This window comes from Mustelus asterias, unplaced genomic scaffold, assembly GCF_964213995.1.
Source record: "Mustelus asterias unplaced genomic scaffold, sMusAst1.hap1.1 HAP1_SCAFFOLD_495, whole genome shotgun sequence".
Lineage (NCBI taxonomy): Eukaryota > Metazoa > Chordata > Chondrichthyes > Carcharhiniformes > Triakidae > Mustelus > Mustelus asterias.
In genome coordinates this window covers 244815-263875 of record NW_027590447.1, presented here as the reverse complement: position 1 = coordinate 263875, position 19061 = coordinate 244815, and positions in this window count along the sequence as shown.

Sequence of the window (19061 nt, the reverse complement as noted above, 5' to 3'; positions counted from 1 at the left end):
TGCCTTCCTAACTGCCGACTGAACCTGCACGTTAACCTCAAGAGAATCTTGAACAATGACTCCCAAATCCCTTTGTGTTTCTGATTACCTAAGCGTTTCCCCATTTAGAAAATAGTCTATGCCTCCATTCCTCCTTCCAAAGTGCATAACCTCACACTTTTCCACATTGTATTCCATCTGCCACTTCTTTGCCCGCTCTCCTAACCTGTCCAAGTCCTTCTGCAGCCACCCTGCTTCCTCAATACTACCTGTCCCTCTACATATCTTTGTATCATCTGAAAACTTAGCAACAGTGCCTTCAGTTCCTTCCTCCAAATCATTAATGTATATTGTGAAAAGTTGTGGTCCCAGCACTGACCCCTGAGGCACACCACTAGTAACCGGCTGCCATCCTGAAAAATACCCCTTTATCCCCACTCTCTGCCTTCTGCCAGTCAGCCAATCCTCTATCCATGCCAGAATCTTACCCTTAACACCATGGGCTCTTAACTTATTTAACAGTCTCCTATGTGGCACCTTGCCAAAGGCCTTCTGGAAATCTAAATAAATCACGTCCACTGGTTCTCCTTTATCTAACTTCCTTGTTACCTCCTCAAAGAACTCTAACAGATTTGTCAGACCTGACCTCTCCTTGACGAAGCCATGCTGACTCAGTCCTACTTTATCGTGCACTTCCAAGTACTCTGCGATCTCATCTTTAATAATGGTCTGTAAAATCTTGCCAATGACCGAAGTCAGGCCAACCGGCCTATAATTTCCCGTCTGCTGTCTCCCTCCCTTCTTAAACAACGGTGTTACATTAGCTACTTTCCAGTCCTCTGGTACCCTCCCTGCCCAGTAAGAAGTCTCACAACACCAGGTTAAAGTCCAACAGATTTATTTGGTAGCAAAATCCACAAGCTTTCGGAGCGCTGCTCCTTCGTCAGGTAAGTGGGAGTTCTGTTCACAAACAGGGTGTATAAAGACACAAACTCAATTCACAAAATAATGGTTGGAATGCGAGTCTTTACAGGTAATCAAGTCTTAAAGGTACAGACAATGTGAGTGGAGAGAGGGTTAAGCACAGGTTAAAGAGATGTGTGTTGTCTCCAGCCAGGACAGTTAGTGAGATTTTGCAAGCCCAGGCAAGTCGTGGGGGTTACAGATAATGTAACATGAACCCAAGATCCCGGTTGAGGGCTTCCTCATGTGTGCGGAACTTGGCTATCAGTCTCTGCTCAGTGACTCTGAGTTGTCTTGTGTCGCGAAGGCCGCCTTGGAGAACGCTTTACTGTGTTTACCCCAGTTCAACGCCGGCAACTCCACATCATGACCCTCCCTCCCTCCAGTGATTCCTGAACAATCACCACCAATGCCTCCACAATTTCCTCAGCTATCTCCTTTAGAATCCTGGGGTGTAGTCCATCCGGTCCAGGTGATTTATCCACCTTCGGACCTTTCAGTTTCCCCAGAACCTTCTCCATAGTGATGGCCACTGCACTCACCTGTGCCTCCTGACTCTCCTGGAGCTCTGGCATCCCACTGGTGTCTTCCACCATGAAGACTGATACAAAGTAACTATTCAGTTCCTCTGCCATTGCTTTGTTTCCTATTATTACTTCTCCAGCCTCATTTTCCAGTGGTCCAATGGCTATTTTTGCCTCTTTCTTACCTTTTATATATTGAAAAAACTCTTCCTATCTTCTTTTATATTCCTAGCCAGCTTACACTCATATTTCATCTTCTCCCCCATTATTGCTTTTTTAGCTGTTCTCTGCTCACTTTTAAAGGCTTCCCAATCCTCTGGCTTCCCACTCATCCTCACCACTTTGTCTGTTTTTTCTTTTGCGTTTATGCTGTCCTTGACTTCCCTCGTCAGCCATGGATGCTTCATCCTCCCCTTAGCATGTTTCCTCCTCCTTGGGATGAATTTCTGTTGTGCCTCCCGAATAACTCTCAAAAATTCCTGCCATTGTTGTTCCACTGTCTTCCCTGCTGGGATCCCTTTCCAATCAACTCTGCCCAGCTCCTCCCTCATATCTTTGTAGTTATCTTTATTTAATTGTAATACCGTTACATCTGATTCCAGCTTCTCCCTCTCAAACTGCAGGGTAAATTCTATCATATTGTGGTCACTGCTCCTTAAGGGTTCCTTCACCTTAAGTTCCCTAATCAAGTCTGCCTCATTACACATCACCAAATCCAGAATTGCCTGTTCCCAGTAGGCTCTGTCACAAGCTGCTCCAAAAAACCATCTCTTAGACATTCTACAAATTCCTTTTCTTGGGACCCACGACCTATCTGATTTTCCCAGTCCACCTGCATATTGAAGTTCCCCCGTGATTATTGTAATACAGGTATTGCTTTTTTTATATGCCTTTTCTATCTCTTAACACTGCAATGAAGTTACTGTGAAATTCCCCTAGTTGCCACACTCCAGCGCTTGTTTGGGTCAATGCACCTAACCAGCACGTCATTCAGAATGTAGGAGGAAACCGGAGTACCCGGAGGAAACCCACGCAGACACGGGGAGAATGTGCAAACTCCACACAGATAGTGACCTGAGGCCAGAATTGAACCTGGATCCCTGGCGCTGTGAAGCAGCAGTGCTAGCCACTGTGCCACCCACACAGTACTGCTTAGGGGATTACAGCGGGAGGGCAATGTGAATAATGACTATTGGGTCAACTACAGCCAGTGAATGAGATAGAGGCACTGGGTGAGTGACAGGCAGTGAGAGATATTGGTGGATTGTGAGAGGCATGCACAAGGTGAGTGACAGGCAGCAGTGGGCCCCAGACGTGGCTCAGGATCTGTTTGCACAACTGTGATGTGGAATTGTTACTTTTCTCTTAACTGTGAGAGAATACATTCTGGCAGAATTCCAGCAATGACTGCATGGAATGATGAATTTGACCCCCACTGCCCCCCCCCCCCCCCCCCCTGCCCCCAGCTCATGGGTCACCTTCCCAATCACCCCCCGAGAACAACATCTGGGGTGAAAGTGCTGAATCGAAAGGCCTTTTACCCAATCTCCTCAAACACTATGAAGAATCATGCAGTGCACCAGCTGAGTTGCTCTGGCAGAGGGGCCAGTACGGACCCAATGGGCTGAATGGCCTCCTACTCTGTTTAAACCATTCTAGGATCACGAGGATATTTCACCACCACCTTCTCAAAATGGCAGCAGAACTGTCCGTGCCAAAGCGGCCCACGTCCTGAGAGAGAGAGTGAATGCTGCCATTGTCCATTCATTGGCTCTGACATCGGACAGCACAGCCTGTTCCCCAGAATAACAACCCAGTGAAAAGCTGCTCTCATGTTGGGGCCGCTGTGTTCTGTCAGCGTTTCTGTGAATATTGGACCTGCAGCCGGGATTGAGGGTGGGGGGGGGAGGTGAGAGTCCCGAGGCAATGGCTGGAGCTCCAATCAAACGCTGCCCCCATCCTCTCTGGAGGCGGGGCCAGTCGGCGGGCTGACCATTTTGAAATCACAAGGCTCAGGTTAACCCTGGTTTAATATGTTGAACCCTGGCCGATCCAGATTACAGAGATTGCAAAACCCGACTGTTTCAGGGTCAGCGTCAGAGCCTTTACAGCACTGCCTGTGGACCAAGAGGAAGCTCCCCTTCCCCACCTCCCCCATCACACCCACACTCACATATAGATTTGATTTATTATTGTCGCATGTATTAACATACAGTGAAAAGTATTGTTTCTTGCGTGTTATACAGACAAAGCATACTGTTCATAGAGAAGGAAACAAGAGAGTGTAGAATGTAGTGTTACAGTCATAGCGAGGGTGGAGAGAAAGATCAACTTAGTGCGAGGTAGGCCCATTCAAAAGTCTGACAGCAGCAGGGAAGAAGCTGTTCTTGAGTCGGTTGGTACGTGACCTCAGACTTTTGTATCTTTTTCCCAAAGGAAGAAGGTGGAAGAGAGAATGTCCAGGGTGCGTGGGGTCCTTAATTATGCTGGCTGCTTTTCCCGAGGCAGCGGGAAGTGTAGACAGAGTCAATGGATGGGAGGCTGTGATGGATTGGGCTACATTCATGACCTTTTGTAGTTCCTTGCGGTCTTGGGCAGAGCAGGAGCCCATACCAAGCTGTGATACAACCAGAAAGAATACTTTCTATGGTGCATCTGTAAAGGTTGGTGAGAGTTGTAGCTGACATGCCAAATTTCCTTCGTCTTCTGAGAAAGTAGAGGCGTTGGTGGGGCTTTCTTAACTATAGTGTCGGCATGGGGGGGACCAGGACAGGTTGTTGGTGATCTGGACACTTAAAAGCTTGAAGCTCTCGACCCTTTCTACTTCGTCCCTGTTGATGTAGACAGGGGCGTGTTCTCCTTTACGCTTCCTGAAGTCGATGACAATCTCCTTCATTTTGTTGACATTGAGGGAGAGATTATATATATACATATAAATATACACATATAGATGCCCCCTGCCTGGGACAGGGCTGGTAACTCTCTGTCCAGTTGAGGGTTAAGGTTCAGACGCTCTGTGACTGCTGGTTCACTCTGCCACACTCTCTGAATCACTGGGGGTAGATAGGCAGTCAGGGCAGTGATGGTAGAGGAGATTAGGGAAGCTGTGATGAAGGGACTGTGGGTTTTCCAGCTCACTGCTGCAAGCAGTCACCTCAGTGAGTACATCGTACAGCGAAACACAAACTCTTCACCATTGGCCTTTGATTGGTGCCTTGTTCTGCCTCAGTAAAACTTCGATCAGATCATCGGTGTGGATATTCCACACAGGAGAAGCAGATACAATCATCCCAGTACAAACCCCCATCACCGAGCCACCGCTCCCCAGAATCACCCCAGCTTCACACACTCGAATATCAGGAAGACTGATATCTTCTCCATGACGTGGTTGTCATTGGCTGTCACCTGCTGTCGTTCTTGTTCGATTTATTGATATTTTTGTTCTATCTAAAATAGGGGATGGCGGGGACACGGGGACCCGGGGACACGGGGGCACGGGGGCACGGGGACACGGGGACACGGGGCACGGGGACACGGGGACACGGGGACCCGGGAACACGGGGGCACGGGGACAGGGGGACACGGGGGCACGGGGACATGGGGGCATGGGGGCACGGGGACACAGGGACACGGGGACACAGGGACCTGGGGCACAGGGACCTGGGGCACAGGGGCACAGGGACCCGGGGCACAGGGACACAGGGACCCGGGACACGGGGCACAGGGGCACAGGGGCACAGGGACACAGGGACCCGGGGCACAGGGACCCGGGGCACAGGGACACGGGGACACGGGGATACGGGGACACAGGGACCCGGGGCACAGGAACACAGGGACCCGGGACACGGGGACACGGAGACACGGGGACACAGGGACCCGGGACACAGGGACCCAGGGCACAAGGACACGGGGGCACAGGGACTCAGGGACACAGGGACCCGGGACACAGGGACCCGGGGACACTGGGACAGAGGGACACAGGGACACGGGGACCTGGGACACAGGGACCCGGGGCACAGGGACACAGGGACCCGGGGCACAGGGACACAGGGACATGGGGACCTGGGACACAGGGACCCAGGGCACAGGGACACGGGGACACTGGGACACGGGATAGAGTGGGAGCAGAGCTGTCAGACTGAACTAATCAACTCTCTCAATAAAGAAAAACTCAGAGACTTGGTTTCAGCTTCCATGACTGCCTGGTTCCTGTTTTTTTTTATTTGTGGGGCGTGGGCGTCGCTGGCTAGGCCAGCATTTATTGCCCATCCCTAGTTGCCCTTGAGAAGGTGGTGGTGAGCTGCCTTCTTGAATCGCTGCAGTCCACATGTTGTGGGTTGACCCACAATGCTGTTAGGGAGGGAATTCCAGGATTTTGACCCAGCGACTGCGAAGGAACGGCCGATAGGACGGTGAGTGGCTTGGAGGGGAACTTGCAGGTGGTGGTGGTCCCATGTATCTGCTGTCCTTGTCCTTCTAGATGGAAGTGGTCGTGGGTTTGGAAGGTGCTGCCTAAGGATCTTTGGTGAATTGCTGCAGTGCTTCTTGTAGATGGTACACACTGCTGCTACTGAGCGTCGGTGGTGGCGGGAGCGGATGTTTGTAGATGTGGTGCCAATCAAGCGGCTGCTTTGTCCTGGATGGTGTCGAGCTTCATGAGTGTTATTGGAGCTGCACCCATCCAGGCAAGTGGGGAATATTCCATCACACTCCTGACTTATGCCTTGTCGATGGTGGTTAGGATTTGGAGATTCAGGAGGCGAGTTACTCGCCGCAGTTTTCCCAGCCTCTGACCTACTCTTGTAGCCACTGTGTTTATGTGGTGAGTCCAGTTGAGTTTCTGGTCAATGGTAATCCCAAGGATGTTGACAGTGGGGGATTCAGTGATGGTAACACCATTGAGTGTCAAGGAACGGTGGTTAGAGTGTCTCTTATTGGTGATGGTCATTGCCTGGCATTTGTGTGGCGCGAATGTTACTGCCACTTGTCAGCCAAAACTACCAAAGACTTTAATTCCACCACACACGGCATTCCCGAGTTAGCACCTCCATCCACTTCCCTGGTGGAGGCAGAACCATTCCTTCACCAGCTTGGCATCGGAGCTGACTCTGAACATGGATTCAAACCTCGCAAACTCTCCTTCACCAAGACTATTTTTTTATTAGCGACTGGCCAAGCAATTCTCAATTTAAAAAGTATAATCCTGGTTTTCGTGTCTCTCCATTGGCTTCACCCCCGACTCTGTATCTCCTCCAGCACCTCCACCCCTGTGCAACCTCTGCAAACCGACAACTCTCGCCCCTTCAGCATCCAATGACTGGAATCGCTCCATCCTCCACTGCATCTCCAGGTTGCTGGGTCCGAAACTCAAGACATTGTTCATGGTAGCTCCGCCTCTCCTGCTGTCAGTCACAATCCTGATAACTTCCTCTTTGGCTTTCCGTCAATTCCTGTCTGATAACCGCTCACAAAACGTTCCCTGGACACTTTTGGACAATAAAGCAGTTGTATCTAACAATGTGCTGTACCTGTCCTGGGAGTGTTTGATGGGGACAGTAAGAGTTTTAACAACACCAGGTTAAAGTCCAACAGGTTTATTTGGTAGCAAATACCATTCGCTTTCAGAGTGCTGCTCCTTCGTCAGATGGAGTGGAAATGTGCTCTCAAACAGGGCACAGAGACACAAAAGCAAGTTACAGAATACTGATTAGAATGCGAATCCCTACAACCAACCAGATCTTAAAGATACAGACAATGTGAGTGGAGGGAGCATTAAGCACAGGTTAAAGAGATGTGTATTGTCTCCAGACAGGACAGCCTGCAAGTCCAGGAGGCAAGCTGTGGGGGTTACTGATAATGTGACATAAATCCAACATCCTGGTTTAGGCCGTCCTCATGTGTGCGGAACTTGGCTATCAGTTTCTGCTCAGCGACTCTGCGCTGTCGTGTGTCGTGAAGGCCGCCTTGGAGAACGCTTACCTGAAGATCAGAGGCTGAATGCCCGTGACTGCTGAAGTGCTCCCCCACAGGAAGAGAACAGTTTTGCCTGGTGATTGTCGAGTGGTGTTCATTCATCCGTTGTCGTAGCGTCTGCATGGTTTCCCCAATGTACCATGCCTCGGGACATCCTTTCCTGCAGCGTATCAGGTAGACAACGTTGGCCGAGTTACAAGAGTAGGTACCGTGTACCTGGTAGATGGTGTTCTCACGTGAGATGATGGCATCCGTGTCGATGATCCGGCACGTCTTGCAGAGGTTGCTGTGGCAGGGTTGTGTGGTGTCGTGGTCACTGTTCTCCTGAAGGCTGGGTAGTTTGCTGCGGCAAAGCTGGGCTGAAAAATGGCAAATGGAGTTTAACCCTGATAAATGTGAGGTGATTCATTTTGGTAGGACAAATTTAAATGTGGATTACAGGGTCAAAGGTAGGGTTCTGAAGACTGTGGAGGAACAGAGAGATCTTGGGGTCCATATCCACAGATCTCTAAAGGTTGCCACTCAAGTGGATAGAGCTGTGAAGAAGGCCTATAGTGTGTTAGCTTTTATTAACAGGGGGTTGGAGTTTAAGAGCCATGGGGTTATGCTGCAACTGTACAGGACCTTGGTGAGACCACATTTGGAATATTGTGTGCAGTTCTGGTCACCTCACTATAAGAAGGATGTGGAAGCGCTGGAAAGAGTGCAGAGGAGATTTACCAGGATGCTGCCTGGTTTGGAGGGTAGGTCTTATGAGGAAAGGTTGAGGGAGCTAGGGCTGTTCTCTCTGGAGCGGAGGAGGCTGAGGGGAGACTTAATAGAGGTTTATAAAATGATGAAGGGGATAGATAGAGTGAACGTTCAAAGACTATTTCCTCGGGTGGATGGAGCTATTACAAGTGGGCATAACTATAGGGTTCGTGGTGGGAGATACAGGAAGGATATCAGAGGTAGGTTCTTTACGCAGAGAGTGGTTGGGGTGTGGAATGGACTGCCTGCAGTGATAGTGGAGTCAGACACTTTAGGAACATTTAAGCGGTTATTGGATAGGCACATGGAGCACACCAGGATGATAGGGAGTGGGATAGCTTGATCTTGGTTTCAGATAAAGCTCGGCACAACATCGTGGGCCGAAGGGCCTGTTCTGTGCTGTACTGTTCTATAGATCTAATGGTCTGTTTGAGGTTGCGCGGTTGTTTGAAGGCAAGAAGTGGGGGTGTGGGGATGGCCTTGGCAAGATGTTCGTCTTCATCGTGCTTGATGGGGGACAGTGTAGAGGGAGCTTTACTCTGTATCTAACCTCGTGCTGTACCTGTCCTGGGAGTGTTTGATGGGGGACAGTGTAGAGGGAGCTTTACTCTGTATCTAACCCCGTGCTGTACTTGCCCTGGGAGTGTTTGATGGGAACAGTGCAGAGGGAGCTTTACTCTGTATCTAACACTGTGCTGTACCTGTCCTGGGAGTGTTTGATGGGGACACTGTAGAGGGAGCTTTACTTCTAGAAAAAGTGAGAGGGCATGGGATCCAAGGGGCTGCTGCCCTGTGGATCCAGAACTGGCTTGCCCAAAGGAGGCAGAGAGTGTGTATAGCTGGGTCTTTTTCTAAATGGAGGTCGGTCACCAGTGGAGTGCCCCAGGGATCTGTTCTGGGACCCTTGCTGTTTGTCATTTTCATAAATGACCTGGATGAGGAAGCGGAGGGATGGATTGGTAAATTTGCCGACGACACAAACGTTGGTGAGGTTGTGGACAGTCTGGAGGGATGTCAGAAGTTACAAAGGGACATAGATAGGATGCAAGACTGGGCGGAGAAGTGGCAGATGGACTTTAACCCAGATAAATGCATCGTGGTCCATTTTGGCAGGTCAAATGGGATGAAGGAGTACAATATAAAGGGAAAGACTCTTAGTACTGTAGAGGATCAGAAGGACCTTGGGGTCTGGGTCCATAGGACTCTAAAATCGGCCCCGCAGGTGGAGGAGGTGGTTAAGAAGGCGTATGGTGTGCTGGCCTTTATCAATCGAGGGATTGAGTTTAGGAGTCCAGGGATAATGATGTAGCTGTATAAGACCCTCATCAGTCCCCACTTGGAGTACTGTGCTCAGTTCTGGTCGCCTCACTACAGGAAGGATGTGGAAAAGATTGAAAGGGTGATGAGGAGATTTACAAGGATGTTGCCTGGATTGAGTGGCACGCCTTATGAGGATAGGCTGAGGGAGCTCGGTCTTTTCTCCTTGGAGAGACGTAGGATGAGAGCAGACCTAATAGAGGTATATAAGATGTTGAGAGGCATAGATCGGGTGGACTCTCAGAGGCTTTTTCCCAGGGTGGAAATGGCTGCTACAAGAGGACACAGGTTTAAGGTGCTGGGGGGTGGGTACAGGGGAAATGTTCGGTGGAAGTTTTTCACACAGAGGGTGGTGGGCGAGTGGAATCGGCTGCCGTCAGTGGTGGTGGAGGCAAACTCAATAGGGTCTTTTAAGAGACTCCTGGGTGAGTACATGGGACTTCATAGGATGGAGTGTTATAGGTAGGCCTAAAAGGTAGGGATATGTCCGGCACAACTTGTGGGGCTGAAGGGCCTGTTTTGTGCTGTAGTTTTTCTATGTTTCTTTCTATGTTTCTACTCTGTATCTAACCCTGTGCGGTACCTGTCCCGGGAGTGCTTGATGGGGACAGTGTAGAGGGAGCTTTCCTCTGTATCTAACCCCGTGCTGTACCTGTCCTGGGAGTGTTTGATGGGGACAGTGTAGAGGGAGCTTTACTCTGTATCTAACCCCGTGCTGTACCTGTCCTGGGAGTGTTTGATGGGGACAGTGTAGAGGGAGCTTTCCTCTGTATCTAACCCCGTGCTGTACCTGTCCTGGGGGTGTTTGATGGGGACAGTGTAGAGGGAGCTTTCCTCTGTATCTAACCCCGTGCTGTACCAGTCCTCGAGTGTTTGATGGTGTTGTGGGAAATCACCACTCGGAGTCAGACTTAAAGATTCAACATGCAGTTTATTGATCAAAGCTTTGGGAGAAGTAGCGGCACTCCCCAGTGCTCGCAGTCAACCTCTCAATTTGGCCTTTTTTAATACATTTTAATCACACAGATACCAGCAGTTATTGCGCCAGCAGCTTTGGGCGGTTACATATATTAACCAATTGGGCTCCCCGAGCAACAATTAGCTACGATTCCACATTCCTTCAAAGACAACCGTTAACAAAAGCCCATTACTCATTGTTTCGGTTCCTCTTTTCTTAAGCTAGGCTTGACCACATGAACCTCAGAGTCTGGTCATTTGTCTGTCCTGCAGTTTTTTATCCCCTTGTGTAGCGGGATCTTTCTCTTTACTCCACTTACAGGTATTTTGGGGTCTGCCGATAGCTGCGAGTGTCTCTCTCTTACAGGCCTTGAAATTTCAAAGGCCGGGGAATGCTGCACTGGGACAACTCCGCAGGAGAGAGCGCTGAACCAGGCTCACCGTTTATACCGGACCGGTAACCTGATACTTATATCACACAGCCATCCCAAAACCGCCACCAAGGCCTGAGTGATTCTCTCCCTTGTCGGTGGGACAACGGCCCCCCTGCACCCACTCCACTCGAGTAGGTCTCCAAGAGAGAGAACAAAGAGACTCTGTCCTGTTTATCTCCTGACCAGCAGTCTCCCTTGAGTGAGCGGGTTCGAATCGCTCAGATCACCCTCGGTTCTAGACTCCGGATTTATGGTAAGGGATATTGAAACTGTGACCTCGCCAGAGTGCGCTGATGAGAGAACAAGAGGCAAGACGGACTCCAAACGAGTTTCAAAACTTACAGTGATTTATTTAACAATAAAATCAACCTCTCCTATACCACACCACACATGAATAAAACTTATACTTTATACTATCACTCTGGGAGAAATGCCAACGGGTACAATGTAAAATCTTACTTTACACAGTTCAAAACAAGATTACTGAACTTTAAAATTACAATACATCACCCCTCCCCTTGCCTCAACCTCTATCCTATCCTCGGGAGCTTCACACGGTTGGCTGGGATACTCACAATTCTAAAAGGGGTTCCTTTGTGATGGGCTCGAATGTCTCAGTGCAGGGTTGAAACTGGACGGCTGTTGGTCTTCACCTCTGCACATCAGCTTGCGATTCTGGAAGCGAGCTCCGTCCTGCTTGTCTGCCTCTGATCTTAACTTCAGCCCAATTTAACAACCAACTTCCCTGCCCCCGTAGGTGATTTTCAAGGACAATGGGCTTCCGATCACCGGCAGTCTCGGTTTTAATTGAGTCAAATCCAAACACAAAAAGCTGGAACTGCCTTGACCCCCGTGGGTCGTTAGTTTAATATCTTCTTAATGCTCCTCTGGAGCTTCCTGAACGGTGTCCCATCAGTGGGATGGGTCGTCTTGTCTTCTGTGGATGGGCCGATTTCCGTGGCCATTGTCTCCCTGCTGGTCTGTTTACTGTTCATCTGCTGGTCTCCATTCCCCTTTGTCCTTCTGATGATTAGATCACTGGTGTGTCTGCCTTTCTGGCCACTTGCATATTCAGGGTGCTCAGACCTTTTCCTTAGCACAGTCCACAGGCAGGTTATGTTTGTCCTGCCGAGCCTTCTGGGAAGTGTTTATCAGCCAACAGCCAGAGTTGGCCACTTTTAAACTGTCAGGTTTCTCCTGAGTCCTTTTAAAATATGGAGGATTGCCCTGAAACTTACACCTTGTTAACCACAAGATGAGTGCTGGGCGCAGTTGGTCCTGCAGTCATGTATGCATTAGTCTCCAAAGGTCACAGTCTTAATTTTACTCCAACGGTAAGTGTGCAGTTACTTTCTGCACGGATTAACTCTTAAAAGTCACAGTTCCAATTTTTACTCCAACAAATCAATCTAAACCTGTGCTGTACCTGTCCCGGGAGTGTTTGATGGGGGACAGTGTAGAGGGAGCTTTACTCTGTATCTAAACCTGTGCTGTACCTGTCCCGGGAGTGTTTGATGGGGGACAGTGTAGAGGGAGCTTTACTCTGTATCTAAACCTGTGCTGTACTTGCCCTGGGAGTGTTTGATGGGGACAGTGTAGAGGGAGCTTTACTCTGTATCAAACCCCGTGCTGTACCTGTCCTGGGAGTGTTTGATGGGGACAGTGTAGAGGGAGCTTTACTCTGTATCTAACCCCGTGATGTACCTGTCCTGGGAGTGTTTGATGGGGACAATACAGAGGGAGCTTTGCACTGTATCTAACCCGTGCTGTACCTGTTCTGGGAGTCTTTGATGGGGACAGTGTAGAGACAGCTTTACTCTGTATCTAACCCCGTGCTGTACCTGTCCTGGGAGCGTTTGATGGGGACAGTATAGAGGGAACTTTATTCTGTATCTAACCCCGTGCTGTACCTGTCCTGGGAATGTTTGATGGGGGACAGTGCAGAGGGAGCTTTACTCTGTATCTAACCCTGTGCTGTACCTGTTCTGGGAGTCTTTGATGGGGACAGTGTAGAGGGAGCTTTCCTCTGTATCTAACCCCGTGCTGTACCTGTCCTCGAGTGTTTGACAGGGACAGTGTCGAGGGAGCTTTACTCTGTATCTAACCCTGTGCTATACCCGTCCTGGGAGTGTTTGATGGGGACAGTGTAGAGGGAGCTTTACTCTGTATCTAACCCCGTGCTGTACCTGTCCTGGGAGTGTTTGATGGGGACAGTGTAGAGGGAGCTTTCGTCTGTATCTAACCCCGTGCTGTACCTGTCCTCGAGTGTTTGACGGGGACAGTGTCGAGGGAGCTTTACTCTGTATCTAACCCCGTGCTGTACCTGTCCTGGGAGTGTTTGATGGGGACAGTGTAGAGGGAGCTTTACTCTGTATCTAACCCCATGATGTACCTGTCCTGGGAGTGTTTGATGGGCATGATGTGGAGGTGCCGGTGTTTTTTTTTAAAGCCACAGCACAAACAGGCCCTTCGGCCCACAAGTTGTGCCGATCACATCCCCACCTCTAGGCCTATCTATAGCCCTCAATCCCATTAAATCCCATGTACTCATCCAGAAGTCTCTTAAAAGACCCCAACGAGTTTGCCTCCACCACCACCGACGTCAGCCGATTCCACTCACCCACCACCCTCTGAGTGAAAAACTTACCCCTGACATCTCCTCTGTACCTACCCCCCAGCACCTTAAACCTGTGTCCTCTCGTAGCAACCATTTCAGCCCTTGGAAATAGCCTCTGAGAGTCTACCCTATCCAGACCTCTCAACATCTTGTAAACCTCTATCAGGTCACCTCTCATCCTTCGTCTCTCCAGGGAGAAGAGACCAAGCTCCCTCAACCTATCCTCATAAGGCATGCCCCCCAATCCAGGCAACATCCTTGTAAATCTCCTCTGCACCCTTTCAATGGCTTCAACATCTTTCCTGTAATGAGGTGACCAGAACTGCGCGCAGTACTCCAAGTGGGGTCTAACCAGGGTCCTATAAAGCTGCAGCATTATCTCCCGACTCCTAAACTCAATCCCTCGATTAATGAAGGCCAGTACGCCGTACGCCTTCTTGACCGCATCCTCCACCTGCGAGGCCGATTTAAGAGTCCTATGGACCCGGACCCCAAGGTCCTTCTGATCCTCTACACTGCTAAGAATGGTACCCTTCATATTATACTGCTGCTTCATCCCATTGGATCTGCCAAAATGGATCACCACACACTTATCCGGGTTGAAGTCCATCTGCCACTTCTCCGCCCAGTCTTGCATTCTATCTATGTCTCGCTGCAACTTCTGACATCCCTCCAAACTATCCACAACACCACCTACCTTGGTGTCGTCAGCAAACTTACCAACCCATCCCTCCACTTCCTCATCCAGGTCATTTATGAAAATGACAAACAGCAAGTTGGACTGGGACGAACACAGTAAGAAGTCTAACAACACCAGGTTAAAGTCCAACAGGTTTATTTGGTCGCAAATGCCACGAGCTTTTGGAGCGCTGCCCCTTCGTCAGGTGGAGTGGGAGATATGCTCACAAACAGGGCATACAGAGACACAAACTCAATTTACAGAATAATTATTGGAATTCTAATCAATGTTAATACAGGTAATCAAGTCTTAAAGATACAGACAATGTGAGCGGAGGGAGCATTAAGCACAGGTTAAAGAGATGTGTATTGTCTCCAGACAGGACAGTTAGTGAGATTCTGCAAGTCCAGGCAAGTTGTGGGGGTTACAGATAGTGTGACATGAACTCAAGATCCCGGTTTAGGCCGTCCTCATGAGTGCGGAACTTGGCTATCAGTCTCTGCTCAGCGACTCTGCGCTGTCGTGTGTCATGAAGGCCGCCTTGGAGAACGCTTACCCGTAGCCTCTGATCTTTGGGTAAGCGTTCTCCAAGGCGGCCTGACGAAGAGGCAGTGCTCCGAAAGCTCGTGGCATTTGCTACCAAATAAACCTGTTGGACTTTAACCTGGTGTTGTGAGACATCTTACTGTGTTTGATGGGGACTGTGTAGAGGGAGCTATACTTGACCTTCTGTGCGTACTGACTCTCGGTAAGCACAACTCACATTTTTCTGAGACACTTTGCACTTCTTTTCTCTTCCGGTAATTGGGCAGTTTTATTTTTGAAGCTTTTATTGATTCCTAGATGTTGCCTTCACATCCCCGGGTCTTTGCAATTTCGTTTAAATCTTCGGCCCAGGTTCTGTATTTGTTTGCCAAAAAGAACAGTCCCTCTCACTCTCTCCCTGTCTGTCTCTCTCTCTCTCTCTCTCTGTCCCTCTATCTCACAGTCTCTGTCTCTCAATCTCTGTCTCTTTTTCTCTCTTTCACACTCTCACTCTCTCTCTCTCTGTCTCTCTCTGTCTCCTTCTCTCTGTGTTTCTCTCTCTGTCTCTCTCTCTGTCTTTCTCCTTCTCTCCCTCTCTCTGTGTGTGTTTCTCTCTCTGTCTCTCTGCCTCTGTGTTTCTCTCTCTGTCTCTCTCCCCCCCCCTCTCTCCCTCTCTCCGTTTCTCTCTCTGTCTCTCTCCCTCTCTCTCTGTGTTTCTCTCTCTGTCGCTCTCCCTCTCTCTCTCTGTTTCTCTCTCTGTCTCTCTCTCTGTCTCTCTCTCTCTCTCTCTCTGTCTCCCTCCCTCTCTGTTTCTCTCTCTGTCTCTCTCCCTCTCTGGGTTTCTCTCTCTGTCTCTCTCTCTGTCTCTCTCTCTCTCTGTCTCCCTCCCTCTCTGTTTCTCTCTCTGTCTCTCTCCCTCTCTCTCTGGGTTTCTCTCTCTGTCTCTCTCTCCCCCCCCCCCTCTCTCTCTCTCTGTTTTTCTCCCTGTCTCTCTCTCTGTCTATCTCTCTCTCTCTGTCTCCCTCCCTCTCTGTTTCTCTCTCTGTCTCTCTCCCTCTCTCTCTGTGTTTCTCTCTCTGTCGCTCTCCCTCTCTCTCTCTGTTTCTCTCTCTGTCTCTCTCTCTCTCTGTCTCCCTCCCTCTCTGTTTCTCTCTCTGTCTCTCTCCCTCTCTCTCTGGGTTTCTCTCTCTGTCTCTCTCCCCCCCCCCCTCTCTCTCTCTCTCTCTCTGTTTCTCTCCCTGTCTCTCTCTCTGTCTATCTCTCTCTCTCTCTGTCTCCCTCCCTCTCTGTTTCTCTCTCTGTCTCTCTCCCTCTCTCTCTCTGTTTCTCTCTCTGTCTTTCTCCCTCTCCCTCTCTCTGTCTGGAGGACTTCACCAACACACTAAACAACCACCACCCATCAATTAAAATCTATATGACAATACATAAGGACCAAATAGACTTCTTGGACACGACAGTTTAAATCACCACAGGACAATGCAAACACCTGCTACTTAGCACTGCTACTTCACAGCTCCAGGGACCCGGGTTCGATTCCCGGCTTGGGTCACTGTCTGTGTGGAGTTTGCACATTCTCCCCGTGTCTGCGTGGGTTTCCTCCGGGTGCTCCGGTTTCCTCCCACAGTCCAAAGATGTGCGGGTTAGGTTGATTGGCCGTGTTAACATTGCCCCTTAGTGTCCTGGGATGTGTAGGTTAGAGGGATTAGCGGGTTAAATATGTAGGGATATGGGGGTAGGGCCTGGGTGGGATTGTGGTCGGTGCAGACTCGATGGGCCGAATGGCCTCTTTCTGTACTGTAGGGTTTCTATGATTCTATGACCTGCAAACTGGCCACTGAAGTATTCTTCAAGCCCACAGACACACATGCACTCCGACATACACACAGCCATCACCCACGACATACATTTAGGGGCTCAGTAAAATCACAACCATCCCGCTTCTACCACATATGGAGCAAACAAAAAGACTTTGAAAGGGCAACAACAACCCTTGTCCAAGCACTTAAAGGGAGGGGATACACCAAGAGATCCCTGAGAAACCTCAAATCAAACTTCCTAAGATCAAAAAGAGAGGCAGCACAGAAAAAGGACGGGAAACCATTGTGGTGAACCATTGTTGGTTCCCACCAGGTAGTGCTGAGCCATGGTCTGGCCAGTACTATGAGTCTGTAGATATGTTACTGTTGGGGTTAGGGTTGGGCTGTTCTACCTGTTAATATAGTCCTATGGTACACCCCAGTTGGCTCCGCCTCCTGGGAGAGGTATAAAGGTCACTGCTCTGCCTGGTGACCCTTTAGTCTGGGATTGTATACTGTATATAGTAGCTCTGTTATTGTTGGCAATAAAAGCCTTTATTTCCCGAGTACATCCAGCCTCTCGTGTGTTATATCGCGCATCAATTTTATTGCCAACAAGTAAATTCTTTTTTTTTGAAAAAAAAACGACAAAAGAAAATATGGAGCAAATGCTTAAACCCGAACGGCTTACGTTGGACCCACGTGCGGCGGGAGCATCGAACACTTTCGACCACTGGTTGAAGTGTTTCCAGGATTACCTCGATGCCTCCACAGCGGTCACCGATGACGCCGACAGACTCCGGGTCCTCCACGCGAGGGTAAGCGACGCTGTATACTTAGCGATCCGTGGGGCCACCGACTACAAAGGGGCCCTCGAGCTTCTCAAGAAGCGATACAACAAACCGCCGAATGAGATCCATGCTCGATACCTTCTAGCCACTCGACGGCGGCAGCCCGGCGAAACGACCGAACAGTACGCGTGCGAGCTTCAGCAGCTAGCCAGAGCCAGCAACTGCAAGTCAGTGTCAGCAAACCAGTACATGAACGACCTAGCTCGAGATGCATTCGTGGCGGGAATCGGCTCGTCGTACATCCGCCTTCGGCTGTTGGAGCAAGGTAACCTCGATCTCACTAAAACCATAGAGTTAGCTGACGCTCTAGAAACGGCCTCCAAAAGTCTGGCGATGTACCCCGACGACCACATGGAGACAGTGTGGCAGGGGCAGTCACAGACTCCACTTCATTCAGCGGGACCGAAAAACTGCGCGATTGCATTCCCAGCCTTGGACCTGACGACGGCAGCAGCCCCAGGTGGCCCACGGTGTTACTTCTGTGGGGGGGTGAAACACCCTCAGCAGCGATGTCCAGCTAAAGTGGTGTTGTGCTCCGCCTGCGGCAAGAAGGGGCATTATTCAAAAGTATGCCGGTCCAAACCTCCATCCAAGAACAGCAGTGCGGCATGTGACTCCCCGGAGCCGGCCTCCTTGTCTTCTGCGTCTTCAAGGTCTTCTACCACATGCGATTCCAGGACGTCGCCATTCCGAACGATGGAGTCGCAAGACACGTGCGACCTGCAGGGGCCGCAGGTTTTGGCGCCATCGTCCACGTGCGACCTATGGGGGCAGCCATTTTGGTCGGCACCGACCGCGAATGACCAGCAGGGGTCGTCATCAACCATCTCAGCTGCCTGCAGTTGCACCCACGAACCAACGGTGGCGTCGATCATCCTGGACCAGGCCAAGCCTCACAGACTCGACAAGTCCATGATGGACATACAGGTAAACAGACGCCCGATTTATTGTTTATTTGACAGCGGGAGCACGGAGAGCTTCATTCACCCGGACACCGTGAAGCGGTGTGGTCTCCAGATTCGGACTGTCAAGCAGACAATTTCGATGGCGTCAAGGTCCCGGTCTGTCACCGTGCTAGGGAGCTGCGTGGTCACTCTGACGGTGCAGGGCACGGTTTACGAGAACTTCAGGCTCCTTGGGTTACCGCACCTTTGCGTGCCAATACTCCTGGGACTAGATTTTATGGTCCACTTGAAGAGTGTAACCCTGCAGTACGATGGGCCACTCCCTCCGCTTTCAGTGGGAGACCCGCAGCCTCTAAATTACCCAACGCGCTCCACATGTAGTCTCTCAACGCTTAGGATTACCACACCCTCCCTATTCCAGAATCTCGTGCCAGGCTGCAAGCCCATCGCAACAAAGAGCAGGCGTTACAGCGCTGAGGATCGGATCTTCATTCGATCTGAAGTTCAGCGGCTCCTCAAGGAAGGGATCATCCAACCTAGCGCTAGTCCTTGGAGAGCGCAAGTCGTGGTGGTTAAGAATGGGAACAAACCCCGGATGGTCATAGACTATAGTCAGACCATTAACAGATTCACGCAGCTGGATGCGTATCCCCTCCCGCGTATATCTGACATGGTCAACCAGACTGCGCAGTACCGGGTGTTCTCCACCATCGACTTAAAATCTGCTTATCACCAGCTCCCCATTCGCCCAGAGGACCGACAATACACGGCCTTTGAGGCGGATGGTCGCC